Raw genomic sequence first — 23,457 nt, 5'->3', positions numbered from 1 at the left:
CCGCATCGTGTCGATGCTGCAGAAGAGGGGGGCAGTCATACATGCCATTGTAGCAGCAGAAGTAGCCGTCCAGAATTTCGGCCCAGGAAAATGTGAAACTACATTTCGGGTGCTCTTGACCGGCCATCAAGGCAGATGCGGAACAGACTTCGTCAAATAGTGCCGATCCAGAAAAGGCACCAGGCTCTTCGTGAGATGAATGTTTATTTTGCTCCATATAAACACAAAAACAAACCGACACAGTAGCTGTCACCGTAGGGCGCAGCGCTAAGCTCGTTCCGCGCTTGTTTTGCGTCCACTGTTACTACAATACGACTCACAGCAGTGGTTTTAGCCACCACCGGGTACCATAAGCTGAAAAATGTAACTTACGAGCAAGTCTCATTCTGATAAGCTTTACACAAAAACTGTGCGAACAGGCCCAACCCGTGAAAGCGGCGAAATTACGAATAAGGAAAACATGCTTTTATGAAGCTCACATGGGAACATTTATGCATCATACGATACGATATATCTGCCAGATGTTATTCTCTGTCCATTAAAATCTGCAATTCCCATCCCACGGCCAACTGTGCGTTTCGTACGACAAATGATTTGCACCGTGACAGCTACAACACGTCTCCCAACCAGTCGCTCCCAGTGTGTTGAAGTGCTGAGAACAAATGCGCGGGTACAATTTGCATGTCTTCAGAGGCGCAGAAGACTATCCTCGGCGCACCAGCTCCTTCTTTTCATACGTGTTTACTTTTTTCCCCCTGGTCGTTTAGAAATGCGCACTTCCGTGTTGTCACTACACGGGTGCAATGGGCGTATTCACTGGTGGAGACGACGGAATCTTGCTCACAAAATTTTTAGTTTTTGAGATTTTCATGTGTTACTTATTTTCCCGGCAGTCTTCAATATCCCGTGCCCGTACTAACACTAACAACGCGAGAACACTTGTTTTGGACACGTTTGCCGACCTCGGCCAATTTTACGCGACCGTCAACAAATATCACTCGAAGGAAGTTGCGTATTGTTGGAGGTCAAAAAAAACTTCCCGTCCCGTAAAACTCAACGCGCCACCATGCGAAACTTATTGCTAGGCAACGCTGGCAAGGCCATAGCATGGCGTGCCCATCGCTAACTGCGCACCGACCGGCGCCATGGGGCGAGCAAGATGAGGTACACAACTGTCACAACTGCGCCATATTGCTCCGGCCGGCGAGCTCAGCGAAACTGCTTGAAATACAGCGTAGTGGGCAAAAACTAAACGCTTCTTACCTTGCCGCTGCCAGAAAGACCAAGAGCGACACGAACCGCGCCAGAACAACAGGCAGGCCACGAAGCGCGCGCGCCTTTTGACGAACTGCGTAATTCAAGGCACCAGCCGGCGGGGTTCGCGGGAATTGCCCGTTTAAATGCACAGTGGTTGTGCAAAAAAAAAAAAATCATTTCTCAGCTTGCCCTATTGAGAAATCGCACGAGTTTCGTATCGAAGACAGACGCAAAAACACAGAGTCTGCAGGCTAAGACCGACGCCGCACGCTCACTGGCGCATCCGCGCAGACGACCTCTGCCTCCCCTGCTCCGTCGCTAGTCAGCCGAGTGCGCGTGCGGGCGGCTCCGGCGCATGCGCGCTAAATGTGATGGCGCCACTGAAAGAAAAAAAAAACTGCAGACGATTACGTTACTGCCTAACGCGAAATTTGAGCGCAGCTCATCAGTTGTCTCCGCTTTTGGATAGATTGAGGCAAAGAATTCGAGCAACACAAGTATGTACAATTACAGACAACTTATTTTTCACACATTTTCCTTCTACAAGAAACACTTCACTAACAGTTCTTGATTGTCATGCCGGAAGATTTTTGGTCGGAGCAACAGACTGATATATGCTCGACTTGCTGCACCAATGACTGGTTCTCAAAGACGAGGTCTACGCAAGTATTTCGCGTGGGTGTCACAGCGGTGGGAGGCGTTACGAGCAAAATGAACGGGGATGTTCTCCCGCATAAGTGGTAAGAAACACCTGTTTTTCTTTATATGTAGATTAAAGTTTCCACCCGCACTGCCGCCGGGGCAGTTAATGGTTGAGAGCGAAAGTTCGCTCACCGTTCTCAGAGCTAACACATGCAGCCCGCACCTCTTCTCATCAGCGAACGTACTACCTATAAGCGGGATTACGGCATCCACTGACCCAGGCAGCTAGTTACGCGCACTTCCTTTCCTTAAAATGGCGCAACGTTGTCAATGCTAACACATGGAGCGCACATCTTTCACTACCGCCATGTAGCTTACAGCAAGATAGAGCTGTCCACTGTTGTTCCAACAGGGCACTTATGATTATCAGCTCTTAATTTCTCGGCGACCGACAGGTGGGGTAACTCCTTACCCGATAGTCGCGTTGTATGAACTCTGATTTTTGAATTTAACGGTTAGGGGGCCGCGCGCACGCATGCACGCACGCAAGCCGCCACTACCAAAAAATTAGTGCTCCAGCTACCTCAAACCGAGACAGTGGCAGGGCTCGGCGCTGACTCAGTGCAATGCCCACGCCTTGCCTTGTCAGATTGGAAGGGGTAACAGCACTATAGGTGCCGTCGCCCACAGAGGATTCAGACCTCAGCCATCCATCATCACTCAAGTGCAACCCCAGGCAAGGCCCCCCACACCATTCGGGTGAGGGAGGTTTTGTTTTGGGGCTGCAGGCGGTTTCCCTGCCAAGGGGCTCGAACAGGAGGGAGCGTCATCACCGGTGGTAGGGGGACGCGGTGCGAGTGCACCGCTGTCGTTCCACGCTGGCGGATCAACTCCCACTGCGAGCAGGCTCCCTAATACTTGATGGTGATCCTTGCTCCGCTTTCTTCGAAGATGATGCACGGTCGGCCCCATTCTTCGCAGAACTTCTTGCGTCCTAGGTGCGTCCTCTCTCGCTGAAGGTGAAACCAAAGTTACTTCCTGATCTTGTTCTTGACCTCCATCAGGTTGGGGATTCTTCCACTGAATGATGCATGGCATCGGGCCAACCAAACCTGGTAGTTGACTTCTGCAAGCGCCAGCGCGAACTGGTTCCGTGCCTCACTAGGCATCGGGTTGAAGTATCGGATGGTCTGATACGGGATGCCCGGGAGGCTGAACAGGACGCGAAGGCGCTCGAGAAGGGCTGCAGGAACGACGCAGTCTTGGAAGATGTGCGTTGCTGTCTCTGGTGTTCCACAGTAGGGGCACGTGTCCACGAGTCCGGATGAAACGAAGGCGCGGCGTCGGATCGGCAGGATTCCTCGCGCGAAGCGCCACATGAATGAAGCGCGGCGCGCGTTCAGGAAGTGAGCTGTCAGGAATTTCCACGCTGGTCTTTCGGCTGTCATCAACTCCCGGTGTAGGTGGGCTGGCAGCGCTGGAGTGAGGCCTCACTCCGGAGACCCCCCCCCCCCCCCTACATAATCAGGGGCACCTCAGCACAGCTAAGTACGGGGAGCACTGCAAGGACCGGCGAACCCACTGCCTACGACCACCATACCGTTGGCAGGCAGTTCTGTTTATGAGTTAGTAAGAATCCCGAGAGCAAACGCATAAAGCGCTAATTTCAAGCCTATATGTTTTTGGACGCGACTGAGCGCGATACCTTTAGTCATCTTTTTGTTTATAGAGCCTTAACCAGGCACAAAGTGTTTAAATGAAGGCGAAACGCTTTGAAATGTTTCTCAAGTTCAAGCCGTTAAAGCGCCTTCTGTCATCTCCTCTTTCTTTCTCCTCTCCGCTCTTCTTTCTCTTATTTTCAGCTTCTTCTTTCGCTTTGGACGCTTCCGTCGCTTGCCAACCAGCCACCGCGAGCCGCCGCGCGCTATTGGTCGCGTGTCGTCACCGCCGGTGTGACGACATCTCACAGAGGCGGGACCGTGGTTTTAGCAAGTGAAGGCGAACCCGTGAGCTGGCTGCCCGTGGAACCGAGATCTTGGCTTCCGCTTCATGGCATTCGCATCAGTGGGTCTCTGAGATTAGTTCGCCTCTGACAGGAATACGCATCATGGTCACATGGGCTGGCGGCCACCGGAACCGGCCCGCCGGCAATCACAGTGGCAAGCACGTCGCGAATCACGGAGGGCAGATGCTCTCTCTAGCTTCGCGTTCTGCTGCGTCTCATTGCTACGCACGCGCACGGCAGAAATAGGCTGCTTGGTATCGAAAACAACGACCTGACGTTATTGAGGGCTGCATGCCGCATACTGCAGAACAAACAGCTGATCAAGCTCGCACGCGTATACATCGGCGACGAAAACGCGAGAGTGTGCCTTCGGTGCACAGTGTGCTGTGCAAACTTCGAGAAATCCTCTAAAGCATGCGATGAGCAATCGCAATCTAACGTGTTTCAGTCTACACCACATAGGACGGGAAAACTGCCCTTGTGTTGTTTACGAAACACCACGCCGCACTCGTATTATTGCGTTTTTGTTTACTACCCGGTCAAAAAATCCTTCAAAGTTCCTTCAGGGAGCCAACATGATTCTTGACTGTCACCTCTACATGCACCTGAAGGGCCCGAAGGAATCTGCATGGAAGCTCTGTTTGCAATGGCGCGACTCTGACGAGCTGAAGGCATCTCCATTAGCAGCTGTGGTTGTACCGGCGCGACTCTGAAGTTCCTGAAGGGATCTCCGTCAGCACCTCTGTTTGTACTGGCGTGACTCTGACGGTGCTGAAGGCATCTCCGTTAGCAGCTCTGTTTGCACCGGCGAGTCTCTGAAGGTGTTGAAGGGATCTCCGTCAGCACCTCTGTTTGTACCGGCACGACTTTGAAGGTGCTGAAGGTATCTCCATTAGCAGCTCTGTTTACCGGCGTGACTCTGACGGTCCTGCAGAAATCTGCATGCAGCTGCTCTGTCTGCGGGCGACGTTAGCTTCGACCGTCACCGGCATAGCTGCGAATCGCTTCGGGAAAGTTATAATACTGGCAAGAAGCTTAATTGTACGTTCTAATCGGTTTGTGTAGCACACATCTTGTAGTACCAGCACAACCGCTCACCGGTTGAGATTTATTTGGCCAGAAAGCAGCTTACGAAATTAGAGGGGACATAGCTGAAACACACGTACGTACACATACAATATTCGTCCAAATTGCATGATTCTTGCAAGCACGCATTAAGTATATGTGAGTTGCGCGCCCTTCCGATAGTGCCTGAAAATTCTTTGCACGGAGGCCATGAATCGCTGTAGAGCTCGCGCTCTCGATCATATGCTCAGCTTTCAAGGATCATCCGGCCGGCTTCACTCGATCCTGGCTCATTTTCGGCAAAACTGTACACATATCATATATCAATATTGGACGGTAAACGTTGTCTCGTAGTGATCTTGACAACTGATGCGTACCAACCAAGCGGTTCGCATAACTGAAGTACTTCTGCGTTTCGTGCTAAGCATATATGGCCACCCATGCAAAGACGGCCGGCCGCTATTCGGCTTTGCTGACTTTTCTTCCCTCGTCCTCGGCGCAGACGATTCCAGGCGCACGGCATAAACTACGGCCAAGTGAAAAAAAATGTGTGTTAGCTGCGCAGTTAATTTTAATCTAGGGAGAACCATCAATTGAGGCGAATGAATTTTTAAAAGGTGCTGCACAATTAATTCTAGCTTAACGCGTTTGTGCGCGTTGCGCGCAAAAAGTAGAGCAAACGTGGTATCGGTACGTACGTCGATCATACTTCATACTCAAAACTGATTATGTTAGACCTTTCCGCTATGCATATGCTGCGCACCGCGTGCAGTGAACCCGCCCGCTATCAGGGCAGATTTGCCTATCTGAGTACACGTACGCATGTTTGTGTGCGGCATACACCGGCCAGGAACAGCGCCAGTCGGAATTAACTTTTTCTACTACGCATAGCCTTCCCTCGATCCTCGATCATCCTTTCAGCAAGGTGGAGAAGCTGCATGCATGCTCGATCGTCCAGAGCTTCCTCGATCGGGCAACGAAACCAGTGCCCATATTCTACGCGGGGCGCGTGCCCCGATTTTCGTAGACACGAGGAATTCATACGCCAGCGCACCTTTCAGTCGGGGATTAAGGTGACTGAATGCAGCGCACAGCGCTATAAGCGCAGCAACGACGTGCAGCGAATTGCTCGCGCTGAACGACAGCGCAAATATTTTTTTTCCATAGCTCTATATAGGCCACGGCGCGACGTTTCTATTTAAATAATTTTCACCAAGCAAGAAAGCGCCCTGCACTTGCATTGACTGTTGAAGCCAAGCGCAGTGAGTACACTGAAGTCTCCTCGAGGCATCTGTGTTGTCATGAGAAGCCGCACAACTCATGTGCGGCTCTCCTTCTGTCTTTATCTCCCAAATTCCCTTCCCTACGCAGAGTAGCATGCCAGTAATATTGAAACGCCGGCTTAATTCTCTGTATTTCATTAAAGAGTCTCTCTCTCTCTGGCGATGTGTTGAAAACATTAAACTCGTCCACCTAGCACCGCGATTTCAAGTGAACATATTCCTTGACGCTGGATTCATGATCTCTATGCAGTTCATTCCCAGCCCCCTGTTATATGTCACACTAAGTGAATGGGGATTAACCATCACATCACACCAACTGGCCAGCTCCACTGGCTGGAGGACCTTCTTTGCAAGGCATTTGCGTAAAAATTCTTCATATCACTGTAGGGTATACGGCAACTTAATTGACAGCAGTAACAGAATTTTGGTTCCCGGAACACACCCATGGAACTTGTAACGCTGCATCAAAAATAAGTGCAGCCAGTTTTGAGGCTTTGAGGTTTTGAGGATTGTTTTTGCAATCACTCTCCGACGGTACCATTCCAGACGACTGGGAAGTGGGGAAGGTCGTTCCCGTCCAAAAATCAGGTAGTACTGATTCACCTCTTAATTATCGCCCCATTTCATGAACAAGTGTACCGTGCAAAATCATGGAACATGCCATTTACTCTCAAATCATGCAATTTTTGGATTCAAATAATTTCTTCCATCCATCACAGCATGGATTTCGCAAGGGGTTCTCCTGCGAAACTCAACTAGCCATTTTTCTACATGATATTCACGCCAACCTTGATACTAACCTGCAAACTGACTCCATTTTCCTAGATTTCGCTAAGGCATTCGACAAAGTACCTCATCAACGCTTGCTTCTTAAACTCTCCCAGTTGAACCTACATCCGAACATAATTGCATGGATTAAAGCTTTCCTCACGCATCGCTCTCAGTCCGTCGTCATTAATAACCAACTTTCCAACCCGCTTCCAGTAACCTCTGGCATCCCACAGGGTTCTGTTCTCGGTCCTTTGTTATTCCTCATATACATTAATGATTTACCCCAGCATGTCTCTTGTCACATCCGCTTGTTCGCCAATGATTGCGTCATTTATCGCTCAGTGATTAACCATTCTGACCCAGAATCCCTTCAGGCAGACCTGTGCTATGTGCAAGACTGGTGCTCCCAGTGGATGATGATGTTCAACTCTAACAAATGCAAGTGCATGTCCTTTCACCGCCGTCGAAATCCTCTTGTTTTCAATTACACAGTCTGCAATTCCCCAGTTGACCTCGTCCAGTCATATAAATACTTAGGAGTCACCATTTCTAATGATTTATCTTGGCGTTTGCACGTGACTAACCTGATATCATCTGCTAATGAAACACTAGGTTTCTTAAAACGTCACCTACGGGAAGCCCCACAACACATAAGACTACAAGCGTACATCTCATTCATTAGAACCAAACTTGAATACGCATCACCCATCTGGAGTCCTTATCAAGAATATTTAACACACGCTATAGAATCTGTTCAAAACAGGGCTATCAGATTCATGCACTCCTCATACTAGTACGACGTCAGCATATCATCCCTCAAATCGTAGTCTGGTCTAGCTAATCTTTCTAGTCGCCGTCGCATAGCCAGTCTTGTCCTGTTTCACAAGTTCTTTTATTCACCACTAAAACAAGAACCATACATTTGCGCACTTCCACAACGCAGGTCCCACCGCATCGGTCATTCCCTTCAAGTTTTGCGTCCACGTGGCCGTACCACTGTTTTTGCCAACTCATTTTTTTCTCGTGCAGCAGCTGACTGGAACGGCCTTCCCCATAATATTGCTGCCATAACATGTTCATCATCATTTTCAAGCACTGTTGATTCCTGCATTTTGTAAACCCCACCCCTTATGTAACACCCTGGAAAAGGATCTTTAAGGAAAATAAAGGGATGTGATGTGATCTACAAACATGATTTATTACACACACTAGGCCACAACAACAAAGCAGAGGGAGTAATAAATGTTGGACAGGAACGTGCATTATTCTTTACACTTAAAAGCAGCCAACATTTTAAACACATGAAAAAACAAGGATGACAAAGCATCATACTATCAGGCTGCAAGGCCAGGTATATCCTTATGTCTAGAGACCAGATTTTAGGCGAATGCCTATTTTTTTCAAGGCATCATAGGCGCACCATTTTTACATATGAGCATGAATTAGGTGTTCACGACATGTTTAATACACATTTGATGGTGCCTATAAATGCCTATTTTGGGCGTCAGCACCTATAAATGCTGATTTCCAACATTGGTGCCTAAAAATGCCCTATTTTGAAGAAAATGGCCCTGATATACATTGTGGTTTTGTTTTCAGATTCTCTTTGTTTTCGAATCCATTTCGGTTTTGAGCTGAACCCACACATGGCAACATTAAATGACTTCGTCTCTTGGGTGTGGTGAACACTACTCCAACGCCGACTGTGTAGACAATGTCAACCACATCAGCCAAAAATATTGAAATAACCTTTTTCCTGTTTCTGCCGTTTTGTAGTTACAGCTTGTAAACTCTGGCCGTTAAAATGGTAGTTGACCAGATGGTGCTACATTTTGGAAAGTACATGAAGTACGTAAGTTTCGTCCACATAATTCCCAGTGGGTTCGAGTTGAAACCAACTGCAAATTGTTCCATAAGCTGGCTGGATAAAGTTTAACTGGATAAAATTTGCCATATTGGTAATCTGCCTTATAATCATTCCTTGTGCCTCATCTGCATGTCATCCTAATCAAATAGCCTTTGGCGGCAGTTTTCTTGGAGCAGGCCGCACTGGACAGCTGAGAGCCGTGCCAGTCGTGCGTGCATACGGAACACATTCATGCACTCAAACAATGTTTGATGCTTGTATGAATATCACTCTTTTGGCGTCACTCCTATGTCATATTATCTCAACCCTTCAATCGAAATGGTTTCCTACAAACACACTCCTGTAACATCTGTTGGTGCGGAGCGTTCCTTTTCAGCTTACAAGCTTGTTCTCAATGAGAAGAGGCACAATTTTGAGCCCAGCAACATGGAGACGTTGCTTGTGTGCTACTGCTTTCATGACTTTAGCAGTGATTACTATATGAACGGTGTTTATTTATTATGAATCCCCAGTGGATGTACGTAGGCCCATGCTGAACTATATAATTATTTTCGGCATATAAAGCATCAACAGCACTAAGCGGCTACATTTTTAGCATCCCGTATTTATGGTTTCCAGACCCTTCTAATAGCAAGCACCATTTTAAGTCCGCGTGACTTCCGACACTTGGAGCCACTAACTATAAAACACAGTTTACACAAATGGCGACACATCTATTAATGTTAAAGCACCGTGCATGCCTGCAAAAGATAAGTTTAATTCCTATGAGGATTACTCTGAACACATGTCGGATGCTTTAAATTCACATTTGCGTCAATTGCTAAATGCATGGCCTCTTGTTTTACTATTGTGCACGACAAGCAAATTGTTTGTTTCCAGGTATGCCAACGCATTTTAAAAGGCTTTTTAACCATCTCTTTTGCTCTGCTGAAGCATGCGTGTTGTACGAAAAGCTTCAGGACAGCTTTAAAAAGATTGATTCTAAGGTTCGCACACAATGGTTAAGATCTCAAATCATTCCGGCTGTTTTTACTTTATGGCAGATATTGCGTGCTGATGTTCAGATCTGTTAAGTGCAATTTCGATGCAGTTTATAGTGCCTATTTTTCTTTTTAGGTGCCTAAAATCAAATTTTAACCACCTATTTTTGGGGCCTAAAACGTGCCTTCTTGGTGCCTAAAAATCCGGCCTCTACTTATGTCATATAAATCCCATCAACAGACTTTGTCAGCATACATGGCAATGTGTTCTCTCTTGCATTATTTGCACTAAATACTTTGAAGCATAAATGTTCCAAGAATAAAAGAAACTTTGAGATTAGTGTAATATTGTCACGTAGTTGTGATGGCTGCAGTTTGGCAGTCAGGTAGACAGCAAAACGGCTTCCAAAAAAACACTGTTGGGCTGTTTCACACCCACAAAGAACTTAACGACTCGGCAGCCGTGTAGCAACAAGCGTGCTTGGCGGTTGTCGAAGACAATGCCTGCCGCTTGTGGCCGTGCTGAATTTATAACTGACGACGATCTTTTGACACTGTGACAATATGGAGCAACCTCCCTACACAATCTGAAGATTGGTGTAATTGCTGCTAACTGCAATGAATTTCATGGCCACAAGTTTGAAAAAAGTTAAACACACTGAAGAGCTACCTTAAAGGAATACAAAAATAACAATACACTGAAACTACCTTCATGAACTGCACATCATACATCACTACCAGATCAATCTCTTTCCTTCTGATTGGGCACTTCACACAAGTATGAAACATTATTAATACTAAAGAAAACACATTGCAGAGACAGATCATCAAGGGAGTGCAAACAATTATTCTGATCAGCCGGTGGGTGCTGACACTGCATGATATGTAGGACATCAAATACAACCCCAGTAGCACAAGGTGGCGGGCCCATGCGGGTCCGACATGGGCAATGAGGGCTGGTGGCTACCCGCAATAAACCCACAGGGGTCCCCCGTGGGTGCAGTGCTGGCACAAAACGCTGGGGCTGCCCAATTCGTGCCCGAATGGGTCCCTCGTCGGCTAGGCATGGGCTTAAACAGACTGGGCAGCCCACCTAGGTCCCACCGCAGATACACGCGGGCTAGGATGCGGGCTCTATTATGGTGAAGCGCGGGCAACCCCAAAAGGGGCTGCCCGTACACCACCATGAGGGAGCCGCAGTGTTTTTGTGTGGGCAAAGAGCTAGTATTCCCGCCTTCAGTCGACATGGGTCCCGCGTAGGAAATACAGGGGCTAAACTATGGGCTTCACAGTGGCGAAGCGTTTCAGGAATGCAGTTTGGGCTCTCTTAGCAACACCGGCGAAGGTCCCGCGTGGGCTGGGCATGGGCACATTTGCCATTCCGATGTCTTCACCGCCTGTATTCTAAATCGGGTATAAAAGGGGTAAGCATGGGCTGCGTGCAGTTCGTGTGCATAAAAGATGGGGCTACATGACGGTGAAGTGCGGGCACACCCAACAGGGGCTGCCCGTGCAGCGCCCTAACGGAACCAATTGGGCTGTGTGGGCTAAGACCAGTATTCCCGCCTGTAGCCTAAATTGGTGCTGCATGGAAAATATATGGGCTAGGCATGGGCACAATTGCGATTCCAACATTTTCCCCGCCTATATCGTACATATCTGGTAGAAAAGGCCTAAGCGTGAGCTGCGCAGTAGCAAAACATGCAGTGTGTGCGGGAAACGGCTAGTATATATCCGCCAGCAGCCTTCGTAAATCCTGCACAGATTACTCTGGGCTTCACAGTGCAGAAACATCATGCGCCATTAGCGAGTTGCCGGGCAAAACCTATCGACAGTCACACGTACACTAGTTGTACACGGGAAGAGTTGACATTCTCGCATTTAGTCTGCCTGCATATCCTACATCAGAGGTAAAAGGGTTAAACGTGACCAAATAGCAAGACCTTGCACGTTTCACTCTGACGAAGAGCTGCTCTTTGAACGTCGTAATAACAAAAGAACCAGCTTCTGAGATTTGTTGGTGCTTCTTTTGCGTTTATCGCATTGTATTTTTTTCTGGTGTGCTGCGGTCGCCGCGGAGAAAGCTGCCAGGATAAGGTTTCTTGCTTGTTTCAATGCACTTCAATTACGCCAGCACTTCAAGCGCTTTCGTCGTCCCCATGCAACATGTGGCGCATGGAATTCATGACTGGTTGATGAACATAGCGAGCCTCTGGCGACTGCGCCAGAGGCTACAAAAGGTTTGTTACTGTCGCGTTAATTGCAGCAGCTTTCTTAATATCCGCTAGCAGCAGTCTGTAGCGATGCATCGATCAAGACACAAAATTCTTGGTTTTTGTGCAGGCATTCTTTGCGCGTCTTCTTCGTCTAGTGATCGCACATTGATAACGCAAATTGGCCAAGCGCCATCGCGAGCTGCCCCACTCTTCACCCTATCAGGAAGAGATACTAATCACAAATCGGCGACATTTCTATCGACGAACAAGAAAAGGTTAGCTAGCGAAAAGGTACAGTGCTAAAGAGAACAAAATAAAAACAAACTCCTGTAGAAACGTCACACGAGTGACCTGTCTTTGCACACTTTTTTTTTCAATTTTTTTTCCCTGCTTTTCCTGGGTCCACTCTCAAAAAAAAAAACCTGCTCAACCCTGGCTTTTCTGTCTGCCTTTGTTCCTTCCCCGAGGGCCCCTTTTTGTCTGTCCTGTCCCTCCCAGCCCCCTTCCCCGAAATGGCGCGGAGGCACTCACTCTACTGCCCACTACCGCACATTTTAAGCCGCCCTCCTGACCACATTCCCCGCGACGCTCCATTAAGTGGAGAGGGGGCTCCGATTCTACTTGTTCACTGTGTCCGGCCTTTCCTGCGTTTGTTTGGAACAGGGTTTTTTTTCCTGCGGTTGGGTTGAGTGTCAAGGGATGAAGGTAGCTGCGAAAACACGCTGGCACTCGCTAGTCGTCGTTGAATTTATGTTATACATTTTTTTGTTCCTCTCCTCGTGTTGCTTGATCAATCCACGATCGAAGATGACATCGCCTTCCATGCGTACGTCCAGTGCAAGTATGGTGGAGCCCTGTCGTCCTTGTCTCAGTGTTGAATAACTTCGGTCCGAAAGACGTTGGTGAACAGTGACATTTACTGACATTTTAGCGGTGGAGGCCACGGGGGAGAAGGCGGATTTTATGACGGCGACGTCGTGCTGCTAGGATGTAAGTACGCATTTGAAATCACTCTGTTGTCTGAGTACTGCCGCCGTGTCAGTTATATGCTCGGCGTCAACAGAAACTTTCTAGTTGTTCAGTGTCTTTTTTGAACCAGCCAGTTGTAGATTGCACAGCGTAGAGAGACAAAATACCGAAAAATTTTCTCTGTTACATACCGAAATTTCTTGTCCTTCATGATAACAAGACTAAAATTAGTTTTGTGGTGTGTATTCTTTCTTTACACAGGCATATGGTGCATACGTGCGAGCGCAATCAGCGACGAGCGTCCTGAGGGGGAGCGGCTTATGACCCTGAACAAACATCACGCATCGCATCGATGCTGCGGAATGTGCCGTAAATAAAGGAGGATGACCAAGCAAGCATTGGAATATTCCGAGCAACCTGTTTACACACCAACAATGTTACGACACACATTTGAAACACAATATTGATTCAAATACGAAAGGCGTGAGGTGCATTCACGATAATGAGCATTTCCAATCCTCGGGGAAAGGCGTCATGAGACGCCTGGCTTGTCCGTGCCTTCTCTTTCGTCCCGTCTTCTTTTGCACGCATTATCTCTTTTTAAGTAATGTGACGTACACCTTCCGCTGCGTGAGATTCTCGATAGCTTCTTTTCGTCTTTTTTTCCTTTTCTTATTTCTTAGCGATTACCAATCCACAATCACTTTACCGATAACGATCGTCGATTACAATCCCAATTATTGATTACCTATGATCAATCCTTATCTAGCTTACAGAGCACGGCATACTACGCCACTTGTACACATACACACCATTTGTTCCAGTACACTGAAGCACCATAACACCCCTTTTCATTCCGTCCAATTTCTGACGCGTAATTTGCATATTAATATTTGTCTGGCTCCGCGGTGGCTCAATGTTTACGGCTCTCGGCTGTTGACCCGAAAGACGCGGGTTCGATCCCGGCCGCGGCGGCCGAATTTCGGTGAAGGCGAAATTCTAGAGGCCCGTGTACTGTGCGATGTCTTTGCACGTTTTAGAACCCAAGATGGCCGAAATTTCCGAAGCTCTTCACTACATCGTCCCTCATAGCCTGAGTCGCTTTGGGACGTTAAGCCCCCATTCACCATACCAATATTTGTTTTTTTTTTTTTCATTACTGTCAGACCAGAACACATCCCAAACACAGGTTACTAAGCCATACACCCGACCACGCGTTCAATGGGTGTCGCTCAAACACGCCTGAAGCAATTACCCTTCGTGGCCTACGGGAATAAAGAACAAACAAAAACCTTCGTGGCATACGCGTTACTTGCCCACCTGGCGCAATTTTAGGTTTTTTCCGACGGGCGGAGCCGGGATTTCACCTGAACGCGCTCCTTACGCTGTCGCTTAATACCTGCGACTGTCCAATACTAGACCTTTCCCGTAATGCATCACAGCTCGCTTTTCTTGTTCAATGGGAAAAAGATAGCGCGCACCGAGGTGTCTCTAACAAGGAGAAGCAATTGGGCGGGGGAGCCATCACCCAAGGAAAACCGGTTGAGAAGCAAAAGTGCACTGTTTTGCCTTTGGATGAAGTCCAGATTGGGCTAATTGGTGTATATTCATAATGATGGTTCAACAGCGCGAACACACCAAGTTCATGAAAGAGAGAGGACACACACACCAGCGCTGAATTCAGCGCTGGTGTGTGTGTCCTCTCTGTTTCTTGGTCTATGTGTGTTTGCTTGTGGGCCGAACTTGGGCTAGCCCACGTGGGCCGGACTTGGGATAGCCCATGTGGGCCGGACTTGGGCTAGCCCGTGTGGGTCCCCGCTGCACTGCCGCCTAAGCCCCCCTGGAGGTCCCCTCTAAGAAGCCCATTACTGCCCCTATGGGTCCCACAACGGGCCGAGGAAAGCCCCCTGTATCGTTTTTATGCATGCAGACTATAGGGGTCCCCTGCTGGTCCTATGTAGCAAGCCCACTGGGCTGCCCCTGTGGGTCCTGCGCGATGCCGAGTTGCAAATCCCGCATATATCCCACATCGGGCCCCCATGGGCTGCCCGTGTGGGGCCCGCGAGGGCCCGCAATTCCGAGCCCCGTTTGTGCTACTGGGGAAGTGGTGAAACAAGAAGCCTTTGGGAGTGAAAATATATACAGCCTGCAATCTCATAAATTCCAAGTACATAACAATATGAGCCGTCTACCATTTTAACATAACAAGAGCAGGTCTTTTTTGGAGTCGAATAATCCGAACTGTGTATAATAATGCTGCCAATTTGTGCTCGAAAGTACCTAGACATCTGAGGAATGCAGCCAAAGTGTGAATTAAAAATCATTTTTACCTGCTCGGGAAATGAAGGAACAGGGTGTGGCACACCTAGAGCACATGTCTGGTAGCTGTTTGTGTGCTGAGCGCCAATATTTTTCTTGGCAAAAGCCAAATGAGCTGGGAGCTCCAAATTTCTTTCTAAGCTTCGATAGCACTGCTGCATTATGCACCGTTAAGCGACCTGCATAGGCACCAGCTTGGCTGCTGACACAAGCCGCAGTGCACGGCCAATCCCATCTTCAAAAGGAAACGTGGACACACCCCATAATGGGCCAAACATGCGCGTAGCCTTAGGAAGGTGCAGCAGCTGGTGAACATTATATGTCATAGCTGCCTCACCATAGAGCCTCGCTGCTTGCTGTACAAAAGACAGCAATAACATTTCAGCTGCACATATGTCACCCTAGCTTACAGTATCTTGCAGCAACAAAAACACTGCCTTTACAAGGAGCACAAAGTGTACCATATATGGCCGAGGAAGCAGATCTGACAAACATGGGATACAGTAGAACAAAAGCCAGTACCGCCATTCTGTTGCCTTCCAATAAGCACGTTCTGAAAGGGGTCGTGCAGTCCCTTAAAAAGTGATGGGAGGCCTAACAGTGCACAGTCGAGAGTCCAAAAGCCTGACATGCCGTCCAATGTAGAAGGCTGAGCCGGTAGCTGACAGCCACAGTTCAGCTGCTTTGTCACACCCTCAAGGACACAGTGCATATAGTCTGGTGGTAGGCCCCACACAAGGTCAAGGCCTTTTAGTTTGAGAAGTGAAGATGGCCCCTTAAATCCCTCAAATGTTGCATCCGGTCCCCTTGCTTGGCGCATTGCTTCTAGCACACGTCCATGTGTCCGTTCACAGGTTGCCTGGCCATGGAAGAGGTACTTGACCGTGCCTGCAAAAATTGCATAGTTTGCAGTTTCCTTATTCTAATAATATATGGCTTGCAAAACTCAGCCTGAACCTTCCACTTGCATTGGAAATGAGACCAAAATGTAATGCATACAGCTACCGCACATAAATCTGACAGCCTAACACCAAATACCAACCCAAATGCATTTGCAATATTATAAATGCATTGCATTTTATTCAATAGTGCATTCACCTTTTTGAACGTGATGGTCTACACTGGGAACAGTACTCGAGCCACTTAACATCAGGAAGTAGATCTATATTCGTGAACCTGTTTAAATGTTTAATTTCCTTGCTTTAGTTTCACCTAGCATCCTTCATGATACCATACTGACACCTAATTAATTGTCAATCAATATCACTATGGACACCTTAAGAAATGGACCCACATTGAAGTAGTCAATGAAACTTACCATCAACACATGTACCTCCCTCAAGGCACCAGCTGCACCCATAATACCCATTAAATTGCTTCATATTCAGGATGGATGCTCTTGCTGGTGAGTCCACACAACACACAACTGCATGTACTGCAGACTTCACAATTTTTCCTGAATGTGACCATACAATTGCTCCAATATTGTTCACTTCATCAACGAACCTTCGCATAAAAATGTGCATAGGTGGATGCTCCTTCGCGAACCACAGCCCTGACAGCGTGACGTGCTTCCACCGAAGTTCCATGGGCAGTTCGTTCAACATGATCTGGATAGGCCAGATTGAACTTTTTGAGGACTCAAACACAGGTGCCCCATCAGTGTTAAATGTGAGTGTGACATCACTCCATCTCATATTGAGCTGTCGCCGAATACTTTTATAGAGGTCACCGTCGGTCACATCTCTGTAGATTCCCGGCTCTCGGATCTCTGTTGAAAGCTTCTGCAGATTTTCAAAAAGAATGGAACCATAATGCCTGATTAAATCTGGTAATTGTTGCTTGAGGTCGAAAATGATGAAAAAACTTCCCATCCCTATTAAGCTTTTAACATTTTTCTTTAAGTTGCAGCCACCACAAGTTACTTCACTGTTGGCAGGAATTTCATGGGTGGTGCCAAGATGCTCATGGCAATGCTGGCAGAATAAATGCATCCTTAGTACCTGTTTCCTTTCTTTCCACACCTTCCGTAGCAAGTAGATAGACGGTGGCATAACTGCTTCTCCAAAAAGGGCATTCAGAAGTGTCAAGAGGCCTTTAACCTGTGACCAGGTAAGCCCTGCTGTCACAATGTAAGCCAAAATTAACAGCAGTGCTTGAGCTTTAGTTGTGGACTGTATGGGGTCACTCGCGTGCAGCCGGCCGGGAAGGCAAGCTTCCGTGCCAGCTATGCGCGGGCGTTCTCGTGTCCCCAACCCGTGGCGCAGAGTCACAGCCACGGCGGGTTCGGACGAAGTAGGCAACGAACAGAGTACGTTAGGAAACCGTTTATTAACCTAGCGCCAGGCAAAGCACACTGCGGAAGAATGTTCTATCCGATAATAGATGGTTCAGCAGCTTACCAAGTCGTCGTCGACTGGCGTTGGATAATCCGGGAGGGCGCGGGCAGGACGGGGGTCGGCAGGGCAGAGCGGCAGTAGCACCGCGGCGAGAAGAGAGGGCGAGTCCCCCGTTCCCGCGCGAACTTCGCCTTTTAACCCTTACGACATTGCCTCCCTCTTGAGCAACTTGTTGCAATCAGGAGGAGTCGTTCACCCCTTCCCTAAGACGCCAGAGCGTAGGCGTGACGTCACGTCGGAGCTGGGGTGAGGAGAGTTGCCGGGTGCCCTCCTCTCCCCATTCCCTGCGGCGTGCGCTCTCGTCTCGTGACTCGGCGCGGGGCGGCGAGGGATATCTGTATATCCCACAACTGATGTGGCACTGTTTCCTCCGAGAGCTTCCCAAGGTATACGTCAAAGTCATCAGAAATGTTGGAGAAGTCTGCGCCCTCAGTTTCATTTTCCTCGACATCACTGTTTTCTTCCCTGTCTTCATTAGCAACACATTCCACACATTCTTCGTCAGAGCTGTCTGTGTCTTGGCCATCACTGGCAGAATCGGCACTGTCATTTTCATATGTAGGAAGCATTTCATGAACAGCATCATTCTGTGTTGTCCCTGCCAAGCTTGGACTTGAACCCTCACTGTCATCAACACTTAAAGATTCATCTTCATTGTTTTCGTGCTGGCTTGAGCCAACAGCTGCTTGGTTCCAATTGTCCTGCAAATGAAAATATCAGTGATTCAAACATTTCTATCTTCACTGAGCAAATTTCATTTTTACAGCAAACAGCAATGTAGTACAGCTTGGATACAAAGTTGCTTTGTTCTCCTTCAGGCGTGCACAGATTATTCAAATTTTTCTCCTCAGCCATCCACTTTTTTCGAAAATCATGCAAACCTTAAAAGGTTTCATATGGGGAAGCTGTAGCCATGCTGACAGCCAACCCTCCTGTTGAGGAATGAGCAATTTTAGCTGGCTCTATACAGCATGAAAATGCCACTCTCCATGGGGAATGCATTTGAAGGAAGAAAGACAAAAGAGTACAAGAGATAAGGAGGAAGTGAAAAGAAAAAGCAATCAAGGGTGGTCACAGAATTAGGTGCAGCTTAAACCCTAAAATGTCCATGGATTAATGCAATCATTACAAAATGGCTTAAGAGTCATGGAATAGAGGGCACAGAAGTGGCAGCCAGATGTGCTCAAAATTTTCTCTAATCGTTTACTGTCTCCCATTCTGCAGAATACCACTCTGTCTCTGGAAACTTTAGTAAAAATCCAGTGTGAATATAATGTTGAGTACATGAACCTGCCATTAAACTTAAATTTTCTGAACATTTTCTGAGAGGAGCACTCAGCTACTTATATCAAATGATTCAGTGACTTCAGTCCGAATGCCTTGTCGTCCCGAGTATAAGTTGGTCCTGTTGACTGCAAACAAGTGCACGCTGTTAGTACCATAGCCCCAATAGTCGGGTACAACTTAAGAACGCTGCGGCTTTTCCCCCTCGAAGGATTGCTTTCCAGCCAATGGTGTTGGCCCATGCAATTCACATGACACTGCTAGCATGACAATGCAGACAGCTGTATGGCACTGCTGATAAAACAGACCTACCTTAGCAGCACCTGAAGTCCTGGCTCTTTTTATTGCATTGGCCAGAGCCTGCCTGGGAACTTCAACGCTGGTTCCCTGCTCGAGGTAGCGCCTGTAGCGTTGTCGCGGCTTTCCTGGCATCGCGATATTACGCAGCCGAAGCCACCTCGGAACGCCAGTTTTGCGCGCTTTTATCGCATGTAGTACTGCAAGGCTACAAGCCTCTCCAGAAAGAGCAAAAAAAGAAAAATGCTCTCGAAGCAGAACGCATGAGTGAATACAAATATTAATTTGGCTGTGCGCGGCTTGAGTGGCTTGAGCGAAATAAGCACAGCAGAGCAGGCAAGCAAAAAGCTAGCTAGGTGAAAACTAGTTGAAAATATTTCGGACGCATGTCGTTCGTTCTCAAAGGTGCGGCGGACGCCACTGTGGCGACTGTAGCATAACTGTAGTAGTCTGGCAACACTCTAGTATGGCAACACTGGTATAGTAGACGCCGGGTACGTCTCACGAAACTCTGCCGCGCATTTATCCACCACCTCCTCAAATAGTTTATAAAGGGGGTCGTGCATCAATCATGCCGCAGTCTTGCTATCTTCTCTGAAAAGCGTTTGCAAGATGCACGCGGTACTTTTGAGAAGCTGCAAAGAGAAGTTTGCCAATGCTTATATCCCCGGTTGTCCCGCAATGTATTACCGGTGACGACGAATCATATCTAGCTTGTCCGCTCGTCGCGACTAAGCCCATCTTACATGTACGAAGGATACGCGATCATATATGGAAGTGATTGCGTAATGAAACAACCCCAAAAGTCGCACAGACAGCTTCTTCAAGTCCGGTTGTGGGCGGAGAGCACCACCGTCACTCGCACCAAGTCGCATGTGCAAGCGACGCAACAGGCAGCAGATATATTGCGCATCCGCTGAGGTTTCGCCCGGCTAAGTGAAACAGTAATGTGTCACCTCGTTCTGGTCGTAATTTCTGCAAGTGTTTTCCTTTTCCAACATCTTCTTTTATATTTTATTAAACCGCTACAAATATACGCCTGAGTCATTTTACCGTGTGCCAAACAATGTTAGGCAGCTACGAAAGACACAGACTCTGTCGGTGTATGATATATATAACTGTACTGTACGAAGATGATGAGCCCGGGGAAATTAATTCCCGCCCCAGCGGGCCGCACTTCTGTGCTGGTTGGTTGGCTGAAACATATTCTTTCAGTTGCACATATTGTTCGAGGCACTTCGGTTGTGGCGGGCGCGTATCCCACCGTTTCAGGCGGACTCCAGGCGAACGCTAATCTGGTCACCGCCAACTGCCGTAAAGCGTATATGTTGCATCGAGCCTTATGTGCCACTAATTCCTGGAGCTTATCCAGAGCAGAGCGACGATCGTGGTCTCTTGTGTTGCTGAAAGATCCTTTCTTCGGGCTCACTGTTGAAAAACTCCTCGGTTAGCGCAGCGGCAAGGAGGCGAGTAGTTAATTCGTGTGACCCTCGGTATCTCCTCCGCGGCGCATATGGGTAGGACGCGCTTGCTCCTGAGCACGGAGACGATGAAAAGACGATTGAAAGATATGTGCTGTGCTATGGCCGCTCGATTTCCCTGGCATATAAGAGGCATATCTGTGAACAGACTAAGAATACACTATACACGCCTGAACTATGTGAAATCGCATCAAGTCCTGTTTATGTATGGCTCACGTCGATCGAGTGCAAATGCGCGACCAGCACTTAACATTAGAAGGGTACAGCTGGAAGCAATATGGAAGGGAACACGTGGCCTCCGCACTTCGCTGCCACCGACAGATGACGAGAATGGTCAGCACCAGGGGAGTGCTCGGAAAGAGCAGCCGGCCATGCTTATATTTGCATACGCCTTTACCACGGATTTTCGCCGTCTGTCCGTGGCAGCGCTTTGCGAAGCGCGGGGGCCGCGCTCTCGTGTTCCCTTTCATATTGCTTCCAGCTGTACGTCAGTTCTCTTGAACTCTACTGAAAGCTGTGAGCATTTGATATAGCTCGATCATAGCTGCATCAGCGCGTTTGTTTCCCGATAATGACCTAGCATATGGCATATGGGATCCACTGAAGCCGTCTGCAAGGAATAGACAGCACAGTGCGTCTGACTACAGCTGTTTGCATATGGCACTTCGCAGTTGGCTTCATGCATATACGTGTTCATTTGAGTTGAAGAGCTTTTTCGCCAAATACGGTCAATTGCATTGCGGTGTGCTGCCGGGCGGCCTCTCTTATCACGATCACACCCTCCAATATATGTACAATTCCTGCAAGCGCGGCCGCCTTCAGCTAGCATCTGTAGCAGAGTAGGAAAATGCTGGTATTCATGTCTTAGAAACCTTGAACCACATTTGCACAAATAGGTATGAGCTCTGAGAGAGGCAGACAAGAGCGGCGGTGATGAGGAACAGGGGCTGCGGTCCACATGTAGAGGTAACTGAAGTAAAAATCAGGAAACGACCGCGCTGTTCACCGCTTCGCTGGCTTCGGCATGCCAGCCTGGCCAATGTTACCAGGACGGTTTTGGTTTGAGTATCCTTGCAATCTCCGGAAAAGTGAGTAACAGGTGAATTGCAAATGTATCACCAGCAGAGTTCTAACCTATCTCATATGCAAATCGTCAAAAGGGATATGAGCGTTTTGTCTTTATAGTCACGCTAACGATGCTAGCGACGTTGGTATGTAACGATTAAAATACGGCGCGACAGTCGAGGACGAATGAGACACACAAACGACAGGACCTGCGCCGTATTTTATTCGTCAATATGAACCAACTAGCCCGCACAAGAGTTTTACTGGTATGTGACAACTGGCGCGGTGTAGTTGTCGTCCTCGCGAGGTAAAAGCATGGGTAAAAGGCACACACCGCCGCATGCCTTACTAACCTCGTCATATAATCAAAACAAACCACCATCTTAATTCATGCTGGTTGGTATCTAAATAGTAAAAAATCAATACAATAACAATGTTGTAGCTGCTTTGAAGTCACGCGAGCGACTGTAACTTGTGGCGGCTGCTGCCCTCATGTGAAAAGGCAGCGGTAGCTCTTAGCCGGATTTCGGTTTCGGTTTCGCTCTCTCGCTGTACAAGCAACTGCGCGACCATCCGCTTGTGTTCACTGACGGCTCCGTGGTGAGCGCAGACTGCTCGCTCGCCGCAGCAGCCACCGTCCCCGAGCGACGCGTGCGCTGACTGCGGCGCAGTGGAGACACTGGAGCACATGCTCCTTCGCTGTGCCGCTTCTGCAGTGCCGCGTCGCGAGATTCTCGCGGCCTGCAGGGCGCTGGGAATCATCCCGGATAGTCTCGAAGCGCTCCTGTGGCCGCGCGGCAGTGCGCTCACCCGTGACAGAACAATGGTGAACCTCTGTCCGTTCATCGAGCAGGCGGGCTTGACTTCCTGCTCGCTCTCCGCCAGGTAGTGCACGCGTGACACGAACGCTCCGTGGGCACCCCGGCCGCTAGTGCAGTGTGCCGCGCGCGCGATTAGTCCGAGACAGGACGCTACGAGCGCGCGGCTATGTATACATACAGTTTACTTCTTTTTGTAAGTGATTGCGCGCAGTGGCCGGGAGACCCCGCGCAGGGGCAGACGTAAAGCCGCCGGCACTCTCTCTCGACAGCGAGAGAGAGAGAGAAATACTTCACTGCTGCATTTCACGTCGGAACCGCGTATGTGCGCGAGCGTATTCGGCACGACTTGTGCCGGGCCCATGGGCGGGCCGAAGTCCGCCTGAGAAATAGAATCTTGCGCAGCGCGCCGGAGCGCTCGTTAAACACGTCCGTCCGCCGTGAGCGCTCTGGAAGCCGCTGCGCCCTTTTTTAGAGGCTCGTTTCTTCGCCTACTCTCGAGTTCTCCGCTTATAGCATGCGCTGAAATAAACGTTCCGTATGAGTATATAACGACGAAAGGAATTCCTCTCCATTCTCTTTATGAACCACAGTTGAACAGTGAAGAGGTCGCGGCCGCACCCTTTGATGAAAAGTTTACCTGCAGTTTTCTACAGTGCACCCAAAAACTCAAGAGTGCAATCAACAGAAGTGTTGAGACGCGAAGCCTTCAGACAACCTCGAGCTCGGTACGCATTCC

The 23,457-nt window shown here is 48.5% G+C and overlaps 2 pseudogenes; one reads left to right on the top strand and one right to left on the bottom strand.

Moving 5' to 3' along the window:
* LOC149355015 (calsyntenin-1-like) overlaps positions 1–23,457 on the top strand; it is a 489,555-nt pseudogene that overhangs the window by 187,698 nt on the left and 278,400 nt on the right.
* On the bottom strand, positions 2,811–19,489 carry LOC149355021 (uncharacterized; annotated as a pseudogene).

Source organism: Amblyomma mixtum, chromosome 3 (genome assembly GCF_055824585.1).
Source record: "Amblyomma mixtum isolate Tamu chromosome 3, ASM5582458v1, whole genome shotgun sequence".
In the NCBI taxonomy this organism is placed as follows: Eukaryota; Metazoa; Arthropoda; class Arachnida; order Ixodida; family Ixodidae; genus Amblyomma; species Amblyomma mixtum.
This window is presented reverse-complemented; position numbering and strand designations above follow the sequence as displayed.